This window comes from Carettochelys insculpta, chromosome 10 (genome assembly GCF_033958435.1).
Source record: "Carettochelys insculpta isolate YL-2023 chromosome 10, ASM3395843v1, whole genome shotgun sequence".
Classification (NCBI taxonomy): domain Eukaryota; kingdom Metazoa; phylum Chordata; order Testudines; family Carettochelyidae; genus Carettochelys; species Carettochelys insculpta.
The window spans coordinates 2,700,430-2,712,557 of NC_134146.1; positions in this window are offsets into that span (position 1 = coordinate 2,700,430).

The following is a 12,128-nucleotide window of genomic DNA, read 5'->3' on the forward strand; positions in this document are numbered from 1 at the left end:
GAGTTACTCATAAATACTTATGAAAGTGCTCCAAGTGACTTGCTTTGCACAGCCATAAAGCCTCATAAATAATTCCAGGTACTAGTATTTAATTATGTGACCTACATTGTGGAGATATTTTCACCTCATTTATGGAAATGAAAGTCCTTCTGAGGGGAGGCAGTGCTAATAAGTGGCCACTGAGCTGCTGTCAGGGTGAGCGTGGTGAGGAACCTGATGCGTTCCTGTGGATATTCAATAATAATAGGAGCAAATCAAGGGCAGTTTGTCTTAAACTGAAACTTTTGTGTCGGCTTTTATGGGGATGTCCCATACACCCACCCACCCAGCATTCTCCCACTTGTCTTCCCTGCCAGGAATGGGTTGTGTTTGTTACCTCTTCACGTATGTCACTGACTGTTCTTTATTAGGGTCTGGGCCTAATACGTTAGCGTTTAGGGGCACGTCTCCACAGCAGTTAAACACCCTGTCTCGCCCAGGTTAGCAGCCTTGGGCCGGCAAGGCTCAGGCTGTGGAGCCGTCGACTTTCCGGCTTGGTTTGGAACAAAAGCTGTGGGGCCCGGCGGGTATCAGGCAGGGTTTTATACCCAGCCCAGCTCAGCTGTGCCCCGACTGCTACTGCAAGCGCAGTTGCGGTAACATGGCTGTATCTACGCGCTCTCACTCAATGAAAGCTCGACTGAGTGTGAATACACAGCCAGGAGACTCCCCGCCTCCCCCCAGCCACCCATAGCGTAGACATCACCTTTATGATGCAGGCTGACTAAACCAAGAGACAAGCAGTCCTGTAGCCCCTTAAAGACTAACAAATGTATTAGGTCATGAGGTTTTGTGGGGATGACCCACTCCCTAAGATTACTGGAGCAGACAGTTTGAATCCAGGGTTCATATTGTGTGCAGGGGAGGAGGGAAAAAGGGGTTGCCTGTCTCTTTTTCCTCCTTCATCATCTCCCCCTAATTCTAAAGTTCTGCTCCAATAATTTGAGGAATTGGGTCTTACTCACCAAAGCTCACGACCTAGTACATTTGTTAGTCTTTAAGGTGCTCCAGGACTGCTTGTTATTTGTGAAGCCACAGACTAACACAGCAAACCCTCAGACTATAACCTGAGAGAAGATACTTTGCTAATGGAGGCTCGGACAGATGACTGAATTGGGTTTTCTGAAATCTTTTAGAGGAACGTGTATTTCAGAGGCATAGATTTAAACAAACTGGGTTTCAGATCTGGGAGACGAAATGGGGATTTAAAGAACAAATTGTTAATACTTCAAAGTAATTGGTATGGAAATGACCTTTCCAGGGGTCTCTTTCTCTCTCAGATAACTACCTGCTTTTTCAAATTTGTTTGTTTGAATTGTGGTAGGAGGAGCTGTTTGTGTGTGTGTGTGTGTGTGTATATGAGGGAGTTATTTACATAGCTCAAAATCAGCCCCAAAGAGGAACAGATCTTTATATCGATAAACAAAATGGTCCAGTCATGAGCGATCTCAAGCCCAGAAATGTGTGGCAGATTTATCTGAAAATCCAGTGAAGTGTTATGGATAAGGGTGTTCCGATCTGTGGGGCATTTGCATCATCCGTTTCCATTTATTCTAATTGGAAATGGAGGTTCAAATTGACAGCCAGCATGTTCAGGTGAGCATCTGACTGACTGCTCCTTTGGACACACCGGCATTTAAGATCACTTACTTCCAACTGCCCGGAGGGCCAGATCATCCGGTGGTGTAATCCAGCATCGCTAAACAATTCTCCCAGAAGCCAGTCAAGCTGTCCTGATTTATAGCACCTGAAGATCCAGGCCGACGTGTTTGAAGTGTACATACGAAAATAATGTCATCGACATACACATCGATCTGCGTCTTTCACATTCTGTTTCTGAAAGATTAGCAAGTGTAGTCTAGCAAACAGACCAGTCAGGGAAGCAGCGTTATTGTTTGTCAATACTGATGTGTCATCAGAGCAAAAATGAAGAAAAGAAAGAATTTCCCTCTCCCCAAAGATAGTAAAGCGAGGGGCCCCATCTAAAAGGTGAGGAAAGAAAAGATTAGCATACATGTTAGAAGCTGCTCTTTGCACCAATTGGCCAGAGAATAGCCTTTCAAGGTTGAGGTGCCATCTCTTCAGTTTTCCAAGATCAGGTCACACAAGGAGGCACTGAAAATGAGATACTGAGCAATCCTCAAATTTTGGGGAGCCCAGACTGGGTGGTGCAAACAGCCTCTTCTGGGCTGATGAGCTATCGTTCGTCGCAATGAGACGTGAAATCACAAATCTCAACAACTTCTTTGCTATCAACAGGGCAGCAAAACAATGGGTACTAGGGATCTCTTGCCACTGAAGATTCATCCATGGGTAGAGATGGGCAACGGCTTCAAAATTAGGAAGCCACTTGCTTCCCGTGCCACACACGCATTCCACCGTGACTGGAAGAGTCACTAATAGATCTGTTTCCTATGGTTGTCCCATGTTACATGTGTGACTCCCTGTTTACTGAAGATGGGCCAACAGTGGTACAGAAGACTATTTCTTCCCTGAGACAGGCTGGAAACTTGAGTACTAGTTCTGCTTCCAAAGAGGAGCTAGAGTCTTCATGCTTGTTGCCGTCTCTTGGCCCTAATATACCCGTTCCTGCCTCCACTGTGAGGCCACAGCTCATTCAGATGATGTGTTAGATGGTCTCATGTTAAAGGCCTCATTTTACGCCCTGCAAAAGTTTACACAAGTGTGAAAGTTCTGCAGAACCTGGAAAAATACGATTGGTGACATGTCAGTTTGTCAAGACCTAAGTGGGCCAGAAACAAAGGAATGGACTAGGTGTTTCTCATATGTTTTGCACTCTGCCCTGTTAGAGAAATAACCTGTCTACACTGCAAGACCTTACTTCAGTGAAGGGCCCTAATGCAAGGCGATGCTATTGCTGCAAGAAGGCTAGCATGCTAGGATTAACCTCACCAACCTTTGCCAAACTACATTGCGTGATCCTGTGACCTCCACACAATCAAAAGAACCAACTTGTACGGGTGGCAATTGCTAAAATGCTGAAGCAGGGAGGACTCTTGGGGTCAGGTGTAAAGACCTGGGGGAGTGGAGAGTCAGGGAAGAGGAAGCCCAGGTTCTGAGCCAGCCAGCCAGCCCAGGGACTGGGAGGTTGCAGGATATTCCAATACTCTGTCAGATAATAGAGAGCTACACCTAGCAATGCATAACACTAAAGAAAACAAGAATAGCTATTAAGAAACAAATGTATGCAGAGAATTTTATTTACCAACACCAGTAGTATTGTACACAGTAAACTAACACTATGTGCTGTGTTTACTTCTATTTACTCTCACTAAACTGTACTTATGGAAAACGGAACTAAAATTTACTTATGGTTAAAATGCCGGCTATTGGAACATTTCAGAGGAGAGAAAGCCAGACATGAAAGAGTTTACTGTACTCTGTCACTTGCCCACAATCCCTACAGCCTCTCAGAGTTGTTTGACAGCCGCTGCCTATTGCGGGACATAGGGAGTCACATCAATGAGCCACAGTAAAGAGACGGGCAGGAAAGCATTTAAAAAAACAAAAAAACAAAACAAAACAAAAAAAACTGTTTTCCACAAGAAAATGGGAAAATGTGGCAGCAGCTCTGGGCAAATGAGGCCAGTGAACCACCACAAATTTCAATACTGTTGATTTCTTTTGCAAAATGTCCTGGTTTAGAAAAATGTCAATTTTTAATGAGGAAATAAAAACACTTTGGCTATGTCTACACGTGCAGCCAACATCGAAATAGCTTATTTCGATGTTGCGACATCGAAATAGTCTATTTTGATGAATAACGTCTACACGTCCTCCAGGGCCGGCAACGTCGATGTTCAACTTCGACGTTGCTCAGCCCAACATCGAAATAGGCGCAGCAAGGGAACGTCTACACGTCAAAGTAGCACACATCGAAATAGGGATGCCAGGCACAGCTGCAGACAGGGTCACAGGGCGGACTCAACAGCCAGCCGCTCCCTTAAAGGGCCCCTCCCAGACACAGTTGCACTAAACAACACAAGATCCACAGAGCTGACAACTGGTTGCAGACCCTGTGCCTGCAGCATAGATCCCCAGCTGCCGCAGAAGCAGCCAGAAGCCCTGGGCTAAGGGCTGCTGCCCACGGTGACCATAGAGCCCCGCAGGGGCTGGAGAGAGAGCATCTCTCAAACCCCCAGCTGATGGCCGCCATGGAGGACCCAGCAATTTCGATGTTGCGGGACGCGGATTGTCTACACGGTCCCTACTTCGACGTTGAACGTCGAAGTAGGGCGCTATTCCTATCTCCTCATGAGGTTAGCGACTTCGACGTCTCGCCGCCTAATGTCGAAGTTAACTTCGAAATAGCGCCCGACGCGTGTAGACGTGACGGGCGCTATTTCGAAGTTGGTGCCGCTACTTCGAAGTAGCGTGCACGTGTAGACGTAGCTTTTCTGTTCTAAGTATTCCAACCAGATTTCTGGGATGTCCTAGAGCCCACGGAGCACCAAACAATAATATGTTTTAGGCAGAACACTGATGAAAATTTTCCTCAAAGAATTGTTGTCGGAGCAAAAACACTAAAACAAACAGCTACGTATACAGCAAAACCAAAACAGAGCGCTTGATGCAGGTAGCCCAGCAATGAAGAAGTAACATGGTATCTGGTTTTCATAGCAGAAAATACTTTGTTCAAGAGCCACTGGTCTACACCACCATTCTTTGTCACCCCAAACCGCGTTTTGGCCCAAAACACTGAGCGCGTTCACACGGCAATGGGACCCTTGCCAGAGACATTTTCTTCTTCCCTGCTTTATCGACCCGAAGAGCCAGTGTAAACTCTGCTTGGTGTTTCGTTGACAGAATTGGCCTCTGTGGCTGGGTCTACGTGGAGACATCCTGCCGGCCTCTTCATGCTAATGAGCAGTCTCACAATGGCAAATGGCTGCTCATTAGCATATTCATGCAGCTCATTAGCATAGCCAGGCGTGAGCTCGTTGCTGGCAGACGGCGCTGCCAGCAGTAAATAGGTCGTGTTGACACGCCTCTGCTGTCAAAAAACCACTCTGTCGCCAGCCCCGTAGGCCTGAGGGTTTTTGCCTGCAAAGGCACGTCTACATGTCCTGTTTGCTGCCAGCAGCACCCCTGCCAGTAGCAAGATCTTGCTTATGCTTATGAGCTGCGGGAATATGCTAATGAGCAGCCATTTGCAATTGTGAGACTGCTCATTAGCATAGTAGACCCAGCCCACCAGTTACCCACAATGCCTGCCCTGATGTCTTTGCTCAGTGTTTTGAGCTCTGCTGCCCAGCAGGCAGGCAGGCAGCCCTCCCCTTTCAAAGCTCCCAGATGTATCTGACAGCAGAGTGAGCTGCCGCATCTGGGGTGCAAGCAAAGAACTCCTCATTGGGCAGCTCCTCAGCCCAGGTGGAAGGCTGCTGCAGGGGTGGAGGGAGAGCTTTCTGTGCTGCTTTGACATGGAGAGCTCACAACTACTTATAAGGGTTCTCCCAGCAGGTGAGGAGGCTGCGGGAGAACTCAGAGGGCATCCCAAGAGGCTCAGGGGTCAGCTCTTCCTTCCCCCAACACTGCATTGTGGGATACGTACCTACACTGTGAAATGACGGTGCCCCCAATGTGGACATCATCCGCCATCAGAGGAAGCAAGCGTGAGCCCCGTCCGGGGATTTGTGCTTTGTTGACTTTTGGGTGTCAACAAAACTTGGTAGCACGGATGTTCTCTGCCAGAGCAACCCCGGAGTTGGGCAGAAATCCTCCTCTGTCGTTGCCAAACTGCACCGCTGGCCTCTTATTCTTTGTAACGAACCTCGTTAGCAACTCGACTGGCTTGGAGCCATCAACGAATACAACTTCTGCTCTCCACCTGGGATAGTCCTGCCCACCTTGGAACTCCTGAGACAGAAGATCGCCCCCACACCACTCTACCCCAGCCTCCTCCCTCGCTTCCAAATGTCAAATCGCTCCAAGCTCCCTGGAACCACCAATCTGGAAGTTAATGAAGAAAACACTTGACCTTTGTGGCTGCTATGATTAAAGATTAAAGGAAAAAGGGGAGAGAGAGCGCGAGCGAGAAGCTCTTTGCCTCTCTCTTTTGGCTTTGTTAGAAGTATGGCAACAATTATTAGGCAGATCACAAGGGCTGTGCTGGAAGGCAGTGGTATCAGCAAATTACCAGGCTGTAGCAGGAGCAATAATTAACGATGCTTTGTGTTTCCCTGCATTTGGAGCTGTCACTCCTGTTTACACAGTGTTCCGCGTCCCCTTCCCTTTGTATTCCCCCGTGTTGATAGCCTCCTGTCTGGAGCAGGCGGGTCGCTGTTTATGTTGTATTTTTAATAATTGACAGGCTTAGGGGATAATTACAGTGATTGTGAGCAAGGGACAAAAACACAGGGATAATTGCTGTGATTTGTGTCCCAGCCCGCAGGGGTAGAAATGAGGGGAGAACAAAGAGTGTCCCCACACCTTTTAGACAGACCAGAAAGGAAGGTTGGTATCAACCCTCTGAAAAGGCCTCAGAAATGGTGGAGGGTCACTAATTCCCTCCCCTTCTCCCAGCCTTCAGCATGTGCCTTGTTTGAAATGGGCCTGTCCTAGGAACAGGCAAAGCAGCTCAGGAAAATAGCAGGGCCCGACCCTCTGTTGCTGTCAGGCCCGCCCATGTCAGTTGCCCTGGTGCCCACTGATTCCAAGGGGTCTGGGGCTCTGGCTGCTCCTGAGCACTGAATGAATGAATGAACCTTGCTGAGCTGCCGTGGCAGTGCTGCTACGAGGGGGGCAGTGCCATGATCTGAATGGTGCTAAAGGCTGGTGTCCTGGGCCTCGCCCCTTCTGTGGAACCATTGCCCCCCCCCCCCCCCCCCCCGCCACTGCCTGTTGTGACGTGACTGCGGTGGAGCTAGGTCAATATACACCAGTGAGAGTCTGCACCCCTCTGCCCCCCCCGCCCAAAACAAAACAAAACAAAAACAAAAACAAAAACAAAACAGAACAAAAAACCCCACCACTGGTGTGTCCCGAGACTGGAGTCATGCAGGGTGAGAGGCTGGAGACAGGAAACCCTGCTGCTTTCCAAACAGCATCAGCATGTCCATTGTGCCCTGGGCCTTCTGCATTACAAGGCAGGAGGGTTCTGCTTAGCTGCTGTCCAGGGGTGCCGGGTGGGGATCCCAGGACGAGACCTGCTCCTGTCCTAGAGGGCTGGGCAGAATGAGCAGCCGGTGTGCAGCTCGTTTGCTAACCGCTAAGCAAGGCTGGTTTGAAAAGTACCAGAGGGACAGTGCTCCCAGCCCTTCCGGGGGTGCGGGGGGGACGCTATTTCACAGCGTAATATGCCTCACTGCCAGGAAGCTCAACCTGTGTGCTCCCTTTCCCACTGCTAGTTACACTCCGGTGCACCCCGATAAATAAATCCCTCTTCCTCCCCAGGGCTGACTTCCTTGAAATGCTTGTAGCTCCTGGCCACATTCCTCTGTCCTCAGAGACCTTTCACTACCACTCTGAATCATTCCCGCGGCTCTTCTCAGCAGCCCTCCCCGTTTGTCAGTTTCCGCCTGGCAATGAGGCGGCCAGAAGGCGATGCAATACTCCAGGTGTAGCTGATCCGCCTTGCATTGGGACTGGGCAGGCGGAGGGACAATGACTTCCCTCGCCTGCAGGTGAATGCTTCTGCTACGCAGCCTAAGGACTGCGGTGCTTCCCCACCGCCCTCCACCTTATAACAATGAATTAGCCATGGCTATAAAAGAAGCCAGTGTCACCATCAGGATTATGACTCTGGCAATCCAGGCTCCCAGTTTTAGGGGCCCATATTTTTCCCCAGACACCTCTGCTTGCACCCCACTGAAACACTGGGCCAGCTCTCCTTGTTTCTAGTTGTGGGACCAGAACTGATGGGCAGAGCTCATGAAACCAATAGAGTGGGATGGGGAAGCCCTAGCCCACGTGCTGGCCTCGATCTGGACCCCAAGGCTTGGGGATGCCCTTACCAGCATCCAGCCCATGGCCGGTGGGAGCGTGTATGGAGCCATGAGCCCTGTAGGCCAGATCCAGGCAAGCTGGATCTGTATCTGGTCCATGCGCTCTGCCTGGAGGGGGAAGGAAGTGACTTCTGGAGGCTCCCACCACTCTGATTGGCCAGAATTCTGGCCATGCTCCCCATGGGGTTCTCCCTCTGAAAGGATTTGGGGATCTCAGACACTTCCTTGTCGTGAGCATACGAGAAGTCAGCACTCGCATGGCGCTCCACCCTTAGTAACGCCGCTCTGGTCTTCTTCATGTTCTTAACAGGCTTTCAGTGAGCTATTGCTAAAAGCGGACCACCTCAGTCAGACCATCTTTCCTGTTCCTTCTCCTGTTTGTGTGGAGGGCTGGATTACAAGTTATACTTGGGACAATCCATTGTGGTCCCCAGGGTTTGCATTTAACAAAGATTAGAGTCTAATCCAAATCCCAGTCACCCTGACTGATCACCGTAATTTACAACGGATAGTAACCTTTTTCCCAGTAATTGTGTGTGTGTGTGTGTGTGTGTACGTACATACGTACGTACACACACACACACACACAGAGCCACTCTCCATAGTGTAAGCATACACTGTTCGGTCACTTTAGGAGGCAGGGAAAAGGAGCTCACCTGAGGAACCAGGGTCTTTCTCTCTCTCCTCTCGCCCTGCAGTGATTCCCTTGGCCTCAGCCAAACACCCAGCCATGCTGAGGTGATTTATCATTGGTGGAGAGCACAAGCCTGGCCTGCATTCAGAGATCTCGAGAACTGTTTGGGAACTGGTCTTCCCTTCCTCTGAGCATTTCTGAGACATCCGGAATCAGGATGAACAGACAAAATCTTGCAGATTTTCTAGCACTGAACAAAGCAAATGTTTGGGCCAATCAGAATATTTTCTTTCAATAATAAGCTAAAAGTTTTAAACTGAAAAGGTCTTTGGCCACCAGAAAGCTCTTTTTTTTTTTTTTTTTTTTTTTGAAAACATTCAAACAAAATGGTAATTTTTGAAAGTTGCTGGACACTTTTTTTAGTCAAAAAGTTGATCAGCATTCACTCCTTCCCATAAAGGGTTCCAGTTTTGATGAATTTTCATTTTCCACAGGGAAGATACTTTTAGTCAACCAATTCCTGATCAGTTCTCCTCACAGTTTCCTGTCAGGGTCTCAGGCCACGAAGGACGTTCATCTGCTTCACTGAGAAACAGGTAATCCAGAAATATAGGCTCCCCCTGAAACCATCATGCACCAATGGGATGAGCTGAAGCGGGACCAGGAGAGGATGAGTGACAGAAGGAATACCTATCAGGGTCCCCAAGGCACTGGATATACGAGCCACTTTGCTCTTTCCATGGACCATAGGTAACACAATAAAAACCAGCCACTCAGCTGACACATCCCCTTCCTCACGCACAGGGACAAACCCTCACTGTTCTGTCATGTTTGGTTTCACCCTCTGGTTAGTCAGACAGGCAAATACTATGTGCTGTAAATCGCCCTTTGCCAAACCACTGCCACTCTTTTCCCTGGGGAAGGGCTCATTGCAGGTACTAATCCTCCTTATTTTGGGAGACACAGGGAAGCCTGGCACCTCAGTGGGGTGCTGGCATCAGGGCAAGGAGGCCTTGGTCCCATCATTTTGAAAATGTGGCTTACGTGGGGACGGGAGGGAGAGGAGAGAGCTGGAGGCAGGACCTCAAGGGAAGGGGCAGTGTGAGGGTGGCTTCTCAGGCCGAAGAGGGCTGGTGGGAGGGATTGAATCTGTAGTTTGGGGGGCCAGTGCCCCCCCCCCCGAAGCAGCTTCTGCCTCTCCTGCACCTCACCCTCATTGTTAAGCCAACACCAATATTACCGAGCCTTAAGAGCCATCATACGGATCAGACAGGGGACACTTGATGGGTGACGCTGAACTGGCAGGGCTGAAGTTCCATTTTAAATGATTACTTACAACTGCATATCGCAGTAACAACTCAATAGGCTCCCATTTTGCTGCAGACCTACAGTGATATGGCCCCTGGACCAAAGAGCTAACAGCTCCATAGACAAGGCCAACCAAGGCGGGGAGAGAGAGGCGGTGCCCGCCTTATCCCCATTTTACTAATGAGGGATTGCCACAGAGTGAATTAAGTGATGTGATCAAGGTCACACAGTGAGCCTGTGACAGAGAGAAACAACCGCTGCTCCCTCCTTGCCTCAGGAACATTCTTCCTCACTGTTCTGTACATGGAACCAAAAAGGAAACCAAAAAGAAGAAAAAATGAAATGCTAAAGAGAGGAAATTGTTTTATATCCATGTTCTGGCTTTGGCAGAGTTACTAAAGTTCCCCTTAATGCCCCTTCTTTAGAGGATGGCAGTAGATTTTCTCCACTTTGTTCCCAACCCTGTGCACGGGTGGTTAGAGCCGGGTGGCATTTCTACTTGTAGAAAACGCAGTTTGGGGTCAAGAAAACTAAGTACGAATGTGTGTTGAATTCAGAAAACAGCTCTGTCAGAAAATCAATTAAAACCGTATTTAGCAAAGGTCAAAATGGAGCAACTTGAGATTTTTTAAATGAAATTTTCAATTTTTTTTTGGTGTGTGCCATGATGCTGCCTCATTTCAAACTTTGCCTAAAAGGAATGAAAAAAAAAAAATTAAGAAAAAAAGCCCTAGAACAAAAACGAAACAGGTTTTCAGGTTGAGTTAAATGTGTACATCAAGTGGAAAGCAATGCTTTTTTAAAAAAAAAAATTGGTTAAACAAACAGCCAGAACAATAATGGACCATACCGAAGTGCAGATAGCTTACAACAAGGAACCTAAATGAAAAAAGAAGCTTGTCACAACTTCTATGTCAACACGGAATCTAAATCAAGACAGAATGCTTGTTTCCTTTAGCCAAACAGTCAATGGAGCATTATGTAAAAAGCTAAACATTAAATACAGACCGTTATTGAGAACGCAATTGTTTTTATTGTTCAGTCAACCCATATCATCTGTAATTTCGCCCATTCTGCATTCACATTCTACATTCTCTCAGAGGATATTTTTTGGGGACGCTAGGTTCAGTTCCAGAGGACGAACCAGTTAATGAATTCAGATTAATCAATATATCAGATCGATCTATCAGATGATAAACAGACTTACTTCTCTAGTCAGGGCTGGGAATTTTAATTGATTTGACAGACTGAAGCTTGGTAAAACAAGTTGAAGGGGGTATCAGGGCATCTCAGTTTTAATTAGCTATGCTGAAGCTGCCTTTAGCTGCTCCGGAAGTTTAATCAATATGCTACATTTCAGTCCCAAAAGGCTTATGAAAACAGCCTTTGAAATCCTTTAAACTGTTGCCTCCATGAGGTTTTAGATTTTTCATGTATTCTTGTTCTATTGTGTGGTTTTTTCCCCCCTCCTTTCTGAAATCAATACTGACCCAGAAGGATCTGTGGCTGATTGCTTATTTGTATCACACACAAAGAATAAAAAAGCTTTCTCCTCCATAATTATAATAATAATAATCCTGTGCTTTAATGATCTGTTGTCTGCTTCTACATGCCATAAATTACTTCTATAGTCCTACTCTGATATGGTTGGGCAAGGTGTCATTTAAATCATATTTTTTTCCAAGTGCGCAAACGCTGCTCAAAATTTGATTTAATACAAAGAAAGATTTAGGAATGTTAATGAATTTTAATGAGCGGAGTAGGACGAGACAAAGGAATGGGAACAGGAGGAAGGACAGGTAGCAGAGCCAAGCAATATGAGCGAAGGAAGGATGGTGATTGGTTGGCCTCCCTCGAATGTTGCTATTCCACTGGGAAAGGATGTCCGAGCAGATGGGGAGTGCGGTAAAGTAGAGGAGAGGGGAAAGGTGGCGCTGGCTTTGCCCCTAACTCGGAGGCAGGAAGGAAATGAGAGAAAGGTAAGAGAGGGGATGAGGAGAAGAGACAGTTAATGGAGGAGGCAATGGGAACAGACCAGAGGAAAGACATGAAAACCAAATCAGCTAAAGAGAGAAGAAAACTAAGGAGCAAGGGCCGATGAGCAGAGGCAAACTAGGCACATTCCTAGAAGGAACAGGACCCAAGATGATTTGGGGAGGAAGGGGTTGGTTTTTATTTATTAT